We start from the raw sequence: 9,392 nt of genomic DNA, 5'->3' as shown, positions 1-9,392 counted from the left end.
GGCCGGTTAGCTCAGTTGGTTAGAGCGTGGTGCTAATAACGCCAAGGTCGCGGGTTCGATCCCCGTACGGGCCACAGGGGTTGTCACCTTTTCTCTCTAATTTTGCGGCAGTCAGTTCACATCCAGCTACACATTGGAAATAACATCCTCCTCAACTTAAAGTAGGAATTAAATGTTGATGTCATTTCTTCTTCAGCAGTGACACCTACCCATTTCAGTCTTGCATTCCTCTAAAGGAGCTTGGGAAAGAAAAAAGAAAATCTTATGGAACAAGTGACATGACGCCCTAAGACAGAATTTTTAGTGAAGAAAATGAGGGTGTTAGAGTGGGGGATAGCACTGGGGTTGGATGTGTGTCTGATGCCCGCTGTCCATCTGAACTCCATGATTTTTTGGTCCCTTTCTCAGGATCCAGCCTATCGAGTCCGCTTGTGCCTGTCACGTGCTTCCTCTACCTGATGGTCTCCTCATCTCTGGCGCTATCTTTTGAACACTGTTGAAATTGACATTTTTTATTAAGATAACCACAATGGGAAACAATGCATACATATTTTGCTTTCCTTTTTTTTCATATTAAATTCTCAGTCTGTTCTCATCAGAATTTTCGTCTTTGAGGACATAATTTTTTTCTTTTTTCTTCTAGATCACCAGGTCTCAGAATGGCTCTGAAGACAGAGTAGGCATTTGGTAAATATTTGTGGAGTGACTGTTGAAGACTCGCCATTAGTGTGTGTTTTCAAACATTGGAATTTTGTTTGCCCACTCTGACTGATAAACTTATATAAAGGAGCAAAAGCCTGCCAAGGTCTACATTTACAGCAAAACAAAGTGGTTGTAAAGATTATATCATTTTATAGAATACACAGAATTACAGATGTGAAAAATAAATGGTAAAAATAATCCCAGCAAGAAACGAAACTTATACATTTCAGATTTGACAAAGGGGCATTTTCAAAGGATGACGAAACCACCGCTCGATCCTTTAAAAAGACAAATCAAAGCTCATTCAAGGGAGAGCTATATTGTAAAACACAGTCCCTGAAAACAGAACAGATGGCTGATCTTTTTTTCATTAGGTTGATATAATCTATGGGAGCATGGTTACTTGTAAGAGACTGCCATTGTCTGGTCGGCACTCAGAGGTATGTTTATTGGAGTGAGTCCATCCATGATCAGCTCACTTTCGGAAGCCAGGAGCAGACACTGATCGGTTTTCCAAAGTGTGCTCACAGAAGCGATTGTTACTGACAGATTGAACTGATTGAAAACCAGTTCTGGGCCGGGCGCTGTGGCTCACGCCTGTAACCCCAGCACTTGGGGAGGCTGAGGCGGGCGGATCACCTGAGGTCGGGAGTTGAAGACCAGCCTGACCAACATGGAGAAACCCCATCCCTACTAAAAATACAAAATTAGCTGGGCGTGGTGGCGCATGCCTGTAATCCCAGCTACTCGCGAGGCTGAGGCAGGAGAATCGCTTGAACCCGGGAGGCAGAGGTTATGGTGCGCCGAGATCGCGCCATTGCACTCCAGCCTGGGCAACAAGAGCAAAACTCCGTCCCAAAACAAACAAACCAACCCCAACTGTGCTCCCTTCCCTTTATCCTTGCTGTTCTTCAGGTGACCTTGTAGTGCCGTTCCACTCTTTCTTTAAGCTGAGCATCATGACTTTGGGGATATTAGCAAATACGACAAAGAAGATTTTTTTTTTTTTTTTTTTTTTTTTTTTTTTTTTTTTTTTTGAGACGGAGTCTCGCTCTGTCGTCAGGCTGGAGTGCAGTGGCGCGATCTCGGCTCACTGCAAGCTCTGCCTCCTGGGTTCACGCCATTCTCCTACCTCAGCCTCCGGAGTAGCTGGGACTACAGGCGCCCGCCACCACGCCCGGCTAATTTTTTGTATTTTTAGTAGAGGCGGGGTTTCACCGTGTTAGCCAGGATGGTCCTGACCTCGTGATCCGGCCGCCTCGGCCTCCCAAAGTGCTAGGATTACAGGCGTGAGCCACCACGCACAGCCCCGACAAAGAAGATTCTCGAGTAAGCCCTTTGCTCTTTCTGCTTGCTTGGTTTTTTTTTTTTCTTGTTTTTAAATAGCCTTTATTTTTTAGAGCAGTTTTAGGTTCACAGCAAAATTGGATGAAAGAGTACAGGGAGAGTTTTCATATATACCCTGCCTAATTCTCCTCCTCAACCTCCCCACTATCAACAAGCCACACTGGAGTGGCACATTTGTACATATGAATCTGCATAGACACATCATTATCACCCAAAATCCATAGTTTACATTAGGGTTCACTCTTGGGGTTGTACATTCTATGAGTTTGGAAAAATATATAATGCAATATGGAGATTGATGATTATTGTGCCCCAGCTGGGACACAAACTGTCTGGTCAATCCCAACCTATCAGCCATGAACTAGTGAGCTAAATAGATCTGATTTTTTTTAAGCTACTGAGGTGGTTTATTAAGAAGTATATTTGTAGCAATAGATAACTGACATGTACACTAAAATATTCATTCTACATCAGCAAAGTTAGCTTTTTTGCTATGATTCTAATACATAAGTTAAACACATCAAGATTTTTGTGGGCACGATTTCCTGTGTTTGGAATGACTACCTAGATATCCCCATAGCTAATTCATTTTCTTTCTTAATATTTTTGCTCAAATATAACATTTACTCCATTTAGAAATTAAAAATAAAAACTCAACCCTAATGTCCATCCTTGATTAATTTTTCTCTTTAGCATTTGTCATCACATCATGTATTTTATATACACTTTTTTTTTTTTTTTTTTTTTTTTGAGATGGAGTCTCACTGTCGCCCAGGCTGGAGTGCATTGGCAAGATCTTGGCTCACTGCAACCTCTGCTTCCTGGGTTCAAGCGATTCTCCTGCCTCAGCCTCCTCAGTAGCTGGGATTACAGGTGCCTGCCACTGCGCCCAGCTAATTTTTGTATTTTTAGTAGAGATGGGGTTTCACCATCTTGGCCAGGCTGGTCTTGAACTCCTGACCTCGTGATCCACCTGCCTCAGCCTCCCAAAGTGTTGGGATTACAGGTGTGAGCCACCATGCCTGGCCTATGCTTTACTTTTTTAAAAAAGCATGTTAACCTTGCCATTAGAAAGGAAAGATTTCTTTTTATTTTGTTCATTGGTGTTACCCCAGTGCTTAGTACAGTATGTGACACATAGTATACATTTAGTAAATACTTACTGTGAATGAATGAGTGATTAAATTCTTTGTCTAAAGAAAAGAGGACACATGCTTGAAGAGAGGTTGCGAGAGAGGAGCAAAGATTACCTTAGGTCTGGGACTTCAGATACGTTGTGTCATTAGAACTGGAATGACCCATTTTCCTTTTCTGAAAGTTCATGGCAGGACCTACTTGGTGTAAGCTCCCTCCTTCCATCTCCTTTCCCTCCTTCTAATATCTGGAAGCTAGGTGTAATTGGAGTTATCCACACTGGGTTTTAGCAATAAGGTCATCTATACTCCAGCTCAAAGTATCTCTTAATTTAATAAGATCTATAGAAAGTATAGATTATCTCAACCCCCACTGAAGGGCAGTAATTCATTGATCTATATTCTATCAATTGGAGAGGAATGTGAATCAGTAATTCTTTCAGTGTCATCTTCTCTTTGAATCTATTATGTCTGTCTACTATCTGATTATCTTTAGTCTTTCCAGTTTCAATGCACCCTTTAAGAATCCATGTGGACTACCTATGTAAATACTTGAATCCCTTTTGGGAAGAGCTTTTATTTTTTTTTATTTATTTTTCTTAACTGAAGGTCTCATAGGTCTTCTCACAGATTACTTGACAGCTAATGGATTAACTGCTTTTAAAAAGGCAATTACATATGGCCTGAGCTTGAGAGTCAGCATTACATGTAAGAAAATATGGACACTTCTGAAGAATATAGATCATTTTTGTGATAGGAGGTGGAATGTGATGTGATGTGATGTGGAGGTGGAACAGTGTCCATTAAATGACACCAATGACATGGCAAACTAGTGGATTGCCAAATCTGTTGCTCTATAGCGGACTTCTCATGATTCCTTCCATCATTTTAAATTTTAGTGTAGCTATTCTAGAATGAGTCTTTATGTATCTTTGTCTTGAAAACAAAAAATAACAGAAGAGAAGCATGAAATCAAAATTTACTGGTGACTTGTTGCTGTTACACAGCTTTGAAAAATTCCTTATTCTCCTGAAGGGAGAGTAATTTTCCCATACTCCTATCAGTGAATTACTAATGACATAAAGAGAATTTTATCTACATTGAACGCAGCAATTTTCTCCTAGCTGTTGGATTATTCCTATGAACATTTAAATATGACATTTGACCCCTTTTTTTTTTTTTTTTTTTTTTTTTTTGAGACGGAGTTTCACTCTTGTTGCCAGGCTGGAGTGCAGTGGCAGGATCTTGGCTCACTGCAACCTCTGCCTCCCAGGTTCAAGTGATTCTCTGCCTCAGCTTCCCAAGTAGCTGGGATTACAGGCCCGCACCACCATGCCCGGCTAATTTTTGTATTTTTAGTAGAGACAGAGTTTCACCACGTTGGCCAGGCTGTGGCTCACGCCTGTAATCCCAGCACTTTGGGAGGCCAAGACTGGCGGATCACCTGAGGTCAGGAGTCTGACCCCTATCTTACAAAAGCTTCTCTTGACTCAAGATTTTTCTCTAGTTAGTGCCCCATTTCTCAGGTGACTTTATTTAAAAATTTCTTATAAAGTTATTCAGATTTACTATCTGCAGTTTCTCGCTTCCCTTTCTTTTGGAAACCCACCACCTTCAGGTTTTTTGGTATCAGCACTTCATGGAAACTTCTGGTCAAAGCCATGAATGACCTTTACATGTCTAGGATTAATTATCACTCCCAAGTCCTTATCTTTCTTGACTTCTAAGGGGCAATAGGCACATTATTCTTCTTAAAACATTTTATTTGATTTCCAAGACACTGCTGTCCTGATTTTCTGTCTTTCTCACTGGCTCTTCCTTCTCAACAGCCTTTGTTTCCCCTCTTCCCCACCAGCCAGCTTTATGACGGGATACCTCAGGACTTGGTCCTTGGACCTCTTTCCTATATACACTCACTCATCTATTTTCATGGCATAAATAATGTTTATATAACTACCACTCATAAATTTGAATCTGCGATCTAGAGCACTCCATTAAACTCCAGATTTGTGTATTCAAGTGATTCCTCGGCATTACACTTAAATGTTTTATGCTATACTAGTTAGCATGTTTAAAACTGGACTCTCATTTTTTTCTCCTAATAATCCTGCTGCACCAACTCTTCTCCATTTCAGTTAATGGCAACTGCATCCTTTCATTTTTTCAGACAAAAAAAAAAACCTTCAGAGTTATCACCGATTCTATTCTTCCACTCTTCACATCCATGTTCTCTGAAATTCCTCTTGGCTCTATCTTTAAAATATAACCAGGCTCTGACTACTTCTCACCACCTCAACTGCCACCATACTGTTCAAGCCACAGTCATCTCTGATGAAAGGAACTTAACAGATCTCCCTAATTCCATTCTTTTCTCTCTATAAAATATTCTCCACTGAACTGTCGAAAGAGCTTTAAAAACTTACGTTACTTCACTAACTCTTTCTGCCCTCAACAGAAGAGTACCGCATCTCTTCCTATAGAAGGCCAACACCAGCCTGGTGCAGTATCTTTTTTTTTTTTTGAGACGGAGTCTCCCTCAGTTGCCCAGGCTGGAGTGCAGTGGGATCTCGACTCCACCTCCCGGGTTCAAGTGATTCTCCTGCTTCAGCCTCCTGAGTAGGATTACAGGCACGCGCCACCAAGCCCAGCTAATTTTTGTATTTTTAGTAGAGATGGGATTTCACCATGTTGGCCAGGCTGGACTCGAACTCCTGACTACAGATGATTAACCCGCCTAGGCCTCCCAAGTGCTGGGATTACGTGCGTGAGCCACCACGCCCGGCCGAGGCGCAGTATCTTTAATGGAACAGGTATTACTTGAACTCGAGTATTTGTTGAGGGCTGGGTGAGAGGGCCGGGTGAGAAAGTCAGTCTTAGCTCTGCTCTTGTTATATTACCATTCTTTTAATTGAAAGTTCTGACTGACCAGGCGCGGTGGCTCACGCCTGTAATCCCAGCCCTTTGGGAGGCCGAGGCGGGCGGATCACCTGAGGCAGGGAGTTCAAGACCAGCCTGACCAACATGGAGAAACCTCGTCTCTACTAAAAATACATAATAGCCGGGCGTGGTGGCGCATGCCTGTAATCCCAGCTACTAGGGAGGCTGAGGCAGGAGAATCGCTTGAACCCGGGAGGTGGAGGTTGTAGTGAGCCGAGATCGTGCCATTGCTCTCCAGCCTGGGCAACAAGAGCAACACTACGTCTCAAAAAAATTTTTTTATATATATATAATGTTTATATATAATGTTTTTATATATATAATGTTTATATATAATGTTTTTATATATATAATATATATATAGTGTGTGTGTATATACACATACACACACATATATATAAATAAACAGATTCAGAATTTTACAAAACAACTATGGGCCGGGCGCACTTGCTCAGGCCTGTAATCCCGGCACTTTGGGAGGCCGAGGCGGGTGGATCACCAGATCAGGAGCTCGAGACTATCCTGGCCAACATGGTGAAACTCCGTCTCTACTAAAAATACAAAAATTAGCTGGGCGTGGTGGTGCGTACCTGTAATCCCAGCTACTCGGGAGGTTGAGGCAGAAGAATCGCTTGAACCAGGGAGTGGGAGGTTGCAGTGAGCCGAGATCGCGCCACTGCACTCCAGCCTGGCGACAGAGTGAGACTCCGTGTCAAGAAAAGAAAAAAAAACCCAAAAAACAAAACTACTGTTTGTTTCCACCCGGTTTTGAACCGGGGACCTTTAGCGTGTTAGGTGAACGTGGTAACGACTACACTACAGAAACCTACTTGGTAAGGTTGTTTACATTTATCCATTCCTTCAGGGTATATCTTTGGCAGAGGGATAATATTTTCCCCTACATTTTCTAATTGTTAGAATCCACAGTTTAAAACCCGACAACTTGCAATCGAGCAAATGCTTCTCCTGACGCTTCAATTCCTTCAGAAGCACAGGGCGGGGAAATATCAGGCAGTCTCTTGGGAAATTTTATTCCAATTCATTTTTTTTTTGGTATGTTCTATGCTCTCTGCTCTCATAAGACGCTCTGATGTTCATTTCTCGATGACTGAAAATTAAGCAGGATATTGGTGCCCTCGAAGTGTTTTTTTCTTCATGCCAGCAGCCTGTCAGTGAGATTCATTCAAAGTCCCGCTTACTCCTAAATGAGACTCTTTCTTGAGGTTTGAAACAAAAGGCAGAGGCAGTGTTCATGCAAAGGCGTATAACAAGAAATAAATAGCTTGGGTGTGTAAGGGGAAATTTAAAATCAAGACAGAACAACCGTATTCATTAGGATCAGTTACCAATGAGCAAATATCTATATATCATACATGGTAATTGGTAATAAATATATATGTATATTTACACATATGTATATATATGTATATAGGCTTCTCACACTATGTATTTTTTGCTGTTTTGTATACATATATACGAACATGAGGATAAGCTTCCTCATCCATAATTATCTCATCCTTAGCATAGTGAAAAGCATCTAGGAGGCCAGATTTTATAAATCCTAAAGAAGTGATAAAGAGTTCTGCTAACTATGGTAAAAATTTTCATCAAAAGATAGCATATTTGATCATCAACTGCTATTTGATAGGAATTAAAACATAAATTCCATAAGGAAAAGGATATGTTGTCTGTCGTGTCCACTGCTTTATTCCCAGCTACTTAATAGTCTCTGGCTTAGGACTTTCAGTAGAGAATTAATTAACATTCCTTTAGTGAATGAATGAATGAGAACAAGTAAGAATCGAGAGTTCAGTTTTGGATATCTAAACTTACCTTTTTTCAGTGTATTCTAATTGATGGGTCTTTCAAACTTGTGCCAATTGAGATGCATATAAAATTGTTTAGCACTTGAAATACTCTCCTTACTTTATCTTGTAGTGAGACTATCCTTGGATTTTACTGTAGCCAATGTTTTCTCTAGCATTTGTACCTGTCCTCAGCTATGACATTTTGTGTTAGTGTAGTGATTATCACTGTGTGTTATATGCAGAAGGTCATGGTTTTGCTCTGCAGGAGATCCAAAATAAACCAAGGACTGATCTCTTTATCCTGCCTTTTAAATTTCATAATAGAGAGACCAAGGAATTATTTTACAGTGTTATCACCTGGTTGCCTGCTCCAGCAGACTACAGGGTTCTGGGGTCTGGCTAACATTTTCTCATTTTTTTCTGCCTCCATAAAGGGCCCTCCACAAAGCCCAAGTGCTTACAATTGCTGAACATTCACAATACAGAATTAACAGCTGATTTCTGAGGCTATCGTGGAAGCTGTGAAAATGTAGAAAGCTGCCAGCTTCAGCCAACAAAGAGTAGGCCAGGGATTCAGATGGCCTGAGAAGGCCTTGAGTCCAGAACCCCAGGAATAGAAAATGCCCAGGATAGAAAGGCATTTGTGTCTTTCTAGGGCAGCTCATGTGGCTCTGGCTTTTAGCTCTATTTTCTGAAAAGTTGGAGCGGTAAGGAAGGCAGAATAGTAGTAACTGAGCCAGCATTTGTCAGAACTTAGGGAAAGTGGTCAGAAAAATAGCAAGCAGCTTGCAAATGAGGTTCTGTCCTGGATGTGATATTTGTTCTTTCAGCTTAACCTCAATAGACTGAAGTGGTGAAATGAGAGACAAGAAAATTTGACGTAAAAATTTATTTTCTAGACTCTTTGGTATTTGATCCCAATAAAATGATGGTTCCCTATCACCACAAGTGGATATCACCACACACTATTTTACCAATCCTTAGGATTCCATGGTGATAAAAAATCATAGTAAGTCACAGATAGACCTAATTATAATGATGGCAAATTAAGCACAGTATTTGCTTTCTCTTTATTCCAAACTACACTTATACAAAGCATTAAGGGTGTTTAAAGACATAAATATACAGGGACAAAAAGATGAGACAATGATGACCAGTAGCAAGTAGCAAAATTTTGAATGCCAGAGAGCAGAATGATTAGTGCTAATAGAAGGGAAAATCTTACTGTGTTAATTATCTTTTTTAAAAAAATTTCTTTTTAAGATTAGTACATGCGGCCAGGCGCTGTAGCTCACGCCTGTAATTCCAGCACCTTGGGATGCCAAGACAGGCAGATCACAAAGTCAGGAGCTCGAGACCAGCCTGGCCAACATGGTGAAACTCCATCTCTACTAAAAATGCAAAAAAAAAAAAAAAAATAGCTGGGCGTGGTGGCGTGTGCCTGTAATCCCAGCTACTCAGGAGA

The 9,392-nt window shown here is 41.0% G+C and overlaps 1 non-coding gene across 1 annotated transcript; it reads left to right on the top strand.

Annotated features, from left to right (window-relative positions):
- Nucleotides 1-74, top strand: TRNAI-AAU (transfer RNA isoleucine (anticodon AAU)). Its single transcript has one exon. It is a non-coding gene; the product is annotated as a tRNA-Ile (tRNA).
- Nucleotides 75-9,392: the final 9,318 nt, after the last annotated feature.

The sequence above is a fragment of the Pongo abelii genome, chromosome 5 (assembly GCF_028885655.2).
Source record: "Pongo abelii isolate AG06213 chromosome 5, NHGRI_mPonAbe1-v2.0_pri, whole genome shotgun sequence".
NCBI lineage: Eukaryota > Metazoa > Chordata > Mammalia > Primates > Hominidae > Pongo > Pongo abelii.
The sequence above is the reverse complement of the archived record's forward strand: the minus strand, read 5'-3'. Positions and strand labels throughout refer to the sequence as shown.